Source organism: Neophocaena asiaeorientalis, unplaced genomic scaffold (assembly GCF_003031525.2).
Source record: "Neophocaena asiaeorientalis asiaeorientalis breed wild unplaced genomic scaffold, Neophocaena_asiaeorientalis_V1.1 scaffold240, whole genome shotgun sequence".
In the NCBI taxonomy this organism is placed as follows: domain Eukaryota; kingdom Metazoa; phylum Chordata; class Mammalia; order Artiodactyla; family Phocoenidae; genus Neophocaena; species Neophocaena asiaeorientalis.
The window spans coordinates 7,750,236-7,756,235 of NW_020185331.1; positions in this window are offsets into that span (position 1 = coordinate 7,750,236).

The following is a 6,000-nucleotide window of genomic DNA, read 5'->3' on the forward strand; positions in this document are numbered from 1 at the left end:
ATTCTTTCAATCTTTATTGAACACGAACTAAGAAACTAAGTGCCTGGTAGTATGTTAGGTGGTTGGAATTTCAGATATGACTCTACGACCCCTCTCCTGGCCTGGTAGAACATTCTGCAAGTACTCAATTTTCTGTCACATTTTTTGGGGGACAAAGTGCTTTGATGATTTAGAGACAGTTAACAGAGAGATGTATAGGGGTGATCCTTCCACCCAGAGGAAGGATGGTGGTAAAATTTAAGGAAGAATTTGCAAAGGAAATGACATTCACACTAGGCATTAAAAATGTTGGAATTTGCTCACACTTTTTTTTTCATCTAGCATCTTCCTTTCCTTTCTTTCTCTGGCAAAGTGATAGAGCTCTAAACGTTGAGGCAGTGGCAGAACTGGAGGATGAATGGGAATGGGGGAATGGTGGGAAACGGGCTAGAAAGACAACTATGAAATAACAAAAAAAATCAGAGATTGAGAGTTAGAAAAATGTTGACCTTATTTGTTTGTATTTTCTGTATGACTCCAAATGTTTATGATGAGCTTGTGTTCATTTCATAGTTGAAAAGAATAAAGAAGAAAGTAAAGGTCACATCAAGTGTTTATAATGGTTTTCCAGATCTAGTGGATTTCAGGATATTTCATTAGAGTCCTTTTTAATAAACTTTAAAAAAAACATAGGAGATTGTTCTGCAATACTGATTATTAAGCATAGTTAAAATAAGAACATTCATAGGTCAAAGATGGACAATAATTTCAAGAGACTTGTAGCAGAATATCTGCTAGAGAATGGTTTATTGGTCTTTATAAATGGAAAAAGAAACTAATTACTTAGGTCTTTCACAATGAGTATTAAAGATACAGGAAATCATTACTCAAGATTCTTGGCAAAAGAAATTGCTCTTACATTGCTCTCTACTACTCTTTTGTCTTATTCCTTTCGCAAAAGCAGAGAAACTTTTTTGTCAAGCACTTTTGCTGGCAACATCCCATCTGTAAGTAATTTGCCATTGTTAAGGTTGGAACTGAGCAACGCCAATTAAGATTTTAAGTGGTCATCAAACACGGTGAGAGATTCTGCGTGAACTGTCAGGTGAAGAACTCAGCTTGAGGAAGGCATTGCCTGGTGCTGGAAAACATTTTAAACAGAAGGGAAACTTGGACCAAATTTCTCCCCTGAGCTTTAGCACCCACCTGACCCTCTCCTACAAAGGGTGACGGCTAGAGCTTCAGAATTGGAACTACAGAGGTCATGGACCTGGATGCGACCACCCACGTGAGACGTCAAACAGAAGGTGAGCACGTTCAAACTAGCCCCACCAGCTTTGGAAGGTAGGCTGCTCTTTAAACAATTTTTCATTTATAGTATTTTTTATGAGTATTTATCAGCGTATCGTGCAACTTTCCTTCATTCAAGTGAAGGCTGTCCCTCTCTGAGCTCTCAGAATTCAGGGATCACGTCCCACCCCGGACTCAGCTAGGGCATCGCCTCCACCTCTGGGGGCAGAATCATGATGTCATCAGAAGGATTTAGCCTTTGCAGGGCTTACATCTTGGTTCGGTTCCAACTTCTGCGTTTACTCCCTGTGTGGTCTCGGGTGAGTCTCTCATCTCCCCAAGCCTCAATTTCCTCCTTTGTCTTATGAAGAAAATAAGATAGAAAGCATGGAGCTTATGATAGGTTTGGCATAAATGAGCATTCCCTCTGCCCCCCACCCTTCTTCTGTGCTTTCCTAGGACACCTGTATGACAGGGCACAGAACTCCTTGCTAAGGAAGAGGCAGCACAGAAAGGCTCAGACCTCCCAAGGGGTGTTCCTCGGCCCCCTCGGCCATGGGGGCTCTACTCCAGCCCGTTCATCCACCCAGAGCTGCCTCCCCTCCCTTGTGTAGGAAACAATGAAAAACAATTAGAAAAGACAGCCACTAAACCAATCCCCGGCCCGTGAAAGTTTACACCTATTCTTTTGTCGAGTCGCAGAAAAGGGCCAAGGTATCAATAATTTTGTAGAGGCAAACTGAGGGCTGGGACAGTGAAGGAGACTAGTGGCCTGATGGGTGACGTTGCTGGTGGGCTGTTGGAGGATGAACGCTGCATTGCTAAACGCAGCCATGCCAGCCAGTTGAACGGCTCCTTTGCTTTATAACAAATCCGAGACCAAGCAAGGTCCTTCCGGGAGCCTATCATTAACTCTGCTATTATGGTTATTATCAACAATGTGCCAATTTTCCTGCATCTTTTAAGGTCTTTCAATTATGGCATGCTGAGTTTCTTTCCCCTCCCCTTCTTTCTCCTGACTTCTCCCCTACCCGCCCCCAACCTTCTTCCCCAAATGCCAAGGTTTCTTTTCTTTCCTCCTCCCAAATTGTTCTTAGAAAAGAATGGCCGTGACAGGGCTGAGAACTCGGCAGGATTTGGCATCTCTGACTGAGGAGAAAGAAATATTTGTATATTATTCAGCGTCCTCCAAGTTATTCATCAGAAGTTTCATTTTTCACTAAAGTCTTTTCCTTATCTTAAAGCCATTGACATGAATATATATCATGAAGTTTAAAAGACTGAGTTACACTTCACTGGCTCCTGCTAAGATTCATGGAAGCTCAAAGTCCCAGCTAGTCCCTGGAGTACCAAGCCACTGCGTTTCACGTCTGCTTTCTTTTTCTTACTCAGCAAACACACTTACAGGGTTTGTCCCTTCACTGTGATACGAGAACTATTGAATATACACTCGGTGTTACTTGATAAAAGATCTTTGCCAAAAAGGAGAACAGCTCTGTCATTTGAGCATATTTCCCAAGGGCCTTGAGATGTGCTTGAGCCGGGTTTAATGGGATGTTTTTGAGCCGGGATGCTGCCTGATGGGCCAAAGGCAGAATCTTCCGTGCAGGGTTGCTGGCCCCAGGAGACTATGGAAGTGCCCACGTTTCGGTGCAGGTTAGAATGCTGGTTGGTAGGCTTGTTCCCTGATGGCTGAGGTGCCTGGGCAGGGAGCAGCCTGGTGGTTCATCTATCCAACCGCACCGCTGTTACTAAGGGTGTTCCCGAGGAATAGCACCTAACAGGCTGTATTCGTCTCCCAGGGCTGCTCTGACAGATTGTCATGAACCAGGTGGCTCTGAACAGTAGAAACGTATTCCCTCACAGTTCTAGGGCCAGAAGTCCAAAATCAGGGTGTGGCAGAGTTTTAGCTCTCTCTGGAAGCCCTGAAGTCGAATCCATCCCCTGTCTCTCTCTCCTAGATTCTGGTGGCAGCCGGCAATTCTTGGCGTTCCTTGCCCTGTATCTGCATCACTCCCATCTCTCCCTCCATCTTCACATGGCTTCTCTGTGTGTTCTCCCTTCTCTCTTATAAGGACACTTGTCGTTGGATTTAGGGTCCATCCGATTAATCCAGGATGATCTCATCCAAAGATCCTTAATTATATCTGCAAAGATCCCTTTTCCAACTAAGAATCCCATCACGTTCACAGGTTCTGGGTGGATATATCTTTTGGAGGGTCATCATTTCAACTCACTCTAAGGCCCATTCCTAAAAATCGGTATAAACAAAGGTGCAGGTAGAAGGATAGACGTGGGGATAAGCAGAGTATCTGTGCGGGAGCTCTCAGCATCCAGTGCCAGCCCCCATGATGCATTTCTTTCCCCCAACTCTTTCTTCCCCATCAAACCTCACCAGGCCAGGGACCCTTTGGCTCTCTCATATGAATCTGGGCTGTCTGCTTTGGGTTTGTTCTTCTGGTCTGCATGCTATGAATTTTATTATTATCATGTGTCTTAAGTTAGCCAAGTGGTCTACCATTGACCAGAAGTTTCCCATTATACCCCTGTCCCTACTTCTCTTCGAAGAAGAAAAGTGATCTGATTGTTCAGATTTTAGGACACAGATTGAGCTTCCTTGGTTGGTCGTTGGCATCACTATGCTGCTATGGTGTGGCCGTCCCACAGCAAAAAAAAAGGGGGTTTTCTTTTGTATGCATTCTTGTAGTTGTCTATGTTTGCATGAAATAGACCGAGCCATTATATCCTGTGATTTCACTGCAGCTTGCAGGACAGGGGAAGGCTGGTGTAGAGGCTTTGTAAACATCTAGGCTGGGCTACACATGTATCACTCAGGTTTCTCAAAATATTCTGCCTTTAGGGTTTGTGGCCCAGGTCTTAGGAACAAGAACGTAGCAACTTGTTTCTTTTTGTCTTTTCCCGTGAGACTCTTGGGAACCTCTCGGGTAGGAGTGTTTGAGACAAGAGTGGGACTTTTTTTTTTTTTTGCGGTACACGGACCTCTCACTGTTGTGGCCTCTCACTGTTGTGGCCTTTCCCGTTGCGGAGCGCAGGCTCCGGACGCGCAGGCTCAGCGGCCACAGGCTCCGGACGCACAGGCTCAGCGGCCATGGCTCACGGGCCTAGCCGCTCCATGGCATGTGTGATCTTCCCGGACCGGGACACAAACCCATGTACCCTGCATCGGCAGGCGGACTCTCAACCACTGCACCACCCTGGGAAGCCCATGAGTGGGACATTTTTTAATACATTGTCCTCTTCTAAACCATCTTAAGCTTATAAAATCCTACCATTACTTCATAGGAACTGCATCTTGAGTTTAAAGGGCTTTATTCCTCTTCATCTGGTGGAGGAAAGCAATTTCATGCAACTCTCTACCGTGTAGGACCAGTTATTCGGGAGTTGAAACAACCAAATTGAGAAGATAGAGAAGGGTGTGGTGTGGGTATGTGGAGAGAAGACCCCGTGGGGGATGGGAGAGAGGAAGGACAAGCTGCAGTGACTGAGCTGTCTCTTCCCAACACACACCTACAGCTGAACAGCGTTTCTACAAATCTAGCCCCTTTACAGAATGGTCCACCTGCCATACCCCAGATGCACCCAGGACCGTTCTAGTCTCTGGCCTACCTGAGTCTGAGAAGCTCTCGGACTCTGTCCATCTAAATCCTAACCATGGAATAGACCCAGCACGGGTGTGGCTCCCTCAGCAAGCCTTCCTGGTGAGTCCAGCTCAATACTCCTCCCCTTTCCCTGCTTCCCATGTGTTTGCTATATGACTTATAACCTTGCTATCACCATTTTCCCTTTCTCCTCTTTTACCGTGAGAGGGGCAAGGGACAGAGAGATGTAGCATAAAGGACGCAGAACTGGAAGTCAGATGTCCTAGATTCTAGTTCTAGCTCTTCTCATATTATCCGGTTGACTCTGGCTGGTGATTCAGTCTATCTGGGCACATTTCCTCCTCTATAAAATAGGAGTCGGTGCTGAAGAGAAATGATGTCTGCCCTGCCTGTCTTATCAGGCCATTATATGTATCAAACGAGAAGCTCCATCCTGTAATGAATTTAATATACTGGCTCGGAGCTGCTACAACAATAAGCTGAGTATGAAAGCAATTTCCTGGCTTCTCCCTATGCCTGTATTTGCACTTCGTTGACTGCAGCAGTTCGCCCAGCACCAGCCTCTGTGAGTGCTGGCTGCTAATGTCTCACAGCTGCTCCTTCCCCAGAGGGGTCCTCATCTCTCCTGGCAGTAACACCCCAATCCCACTGCTGGATGGGGCAAGTCTGTGGTATAATTTATGCTTCAGGACCCCCTGCAGATCAAGTCAGAATTAACTCAACAAGGCCACATCCTTGCTCGACTTTTCCTCCCTTTCCACCCTTCTTCCTGCTTTCCCTTAGTACACACTCTTAATAAATTGCGTGCTCCAAATCCCTGTCTCTGGCTCTGCTTCTAGAAAACCCAACCCAAGACACCATCCCATGGTGGTCAGATCACAGAAGAAGACATCCCCGTCCCTGTGTTCAAAGGGTTCTTACAGATATAAGACAGCTACGCCTTCCTCAATATAAGATCAAGGAGCAGAAAAATCGGATCCCATGAATAGCTAAGTGTCCCAGCCCAGTCTGCAGCTGTGAGCCAGAGCAGAGGACTTCTGGGAGATGGGAGGGCAATGGGGGTTGCTTGTAGCCAATGAGATATACAGCAGGGTGGAACCTCCAACCCTAA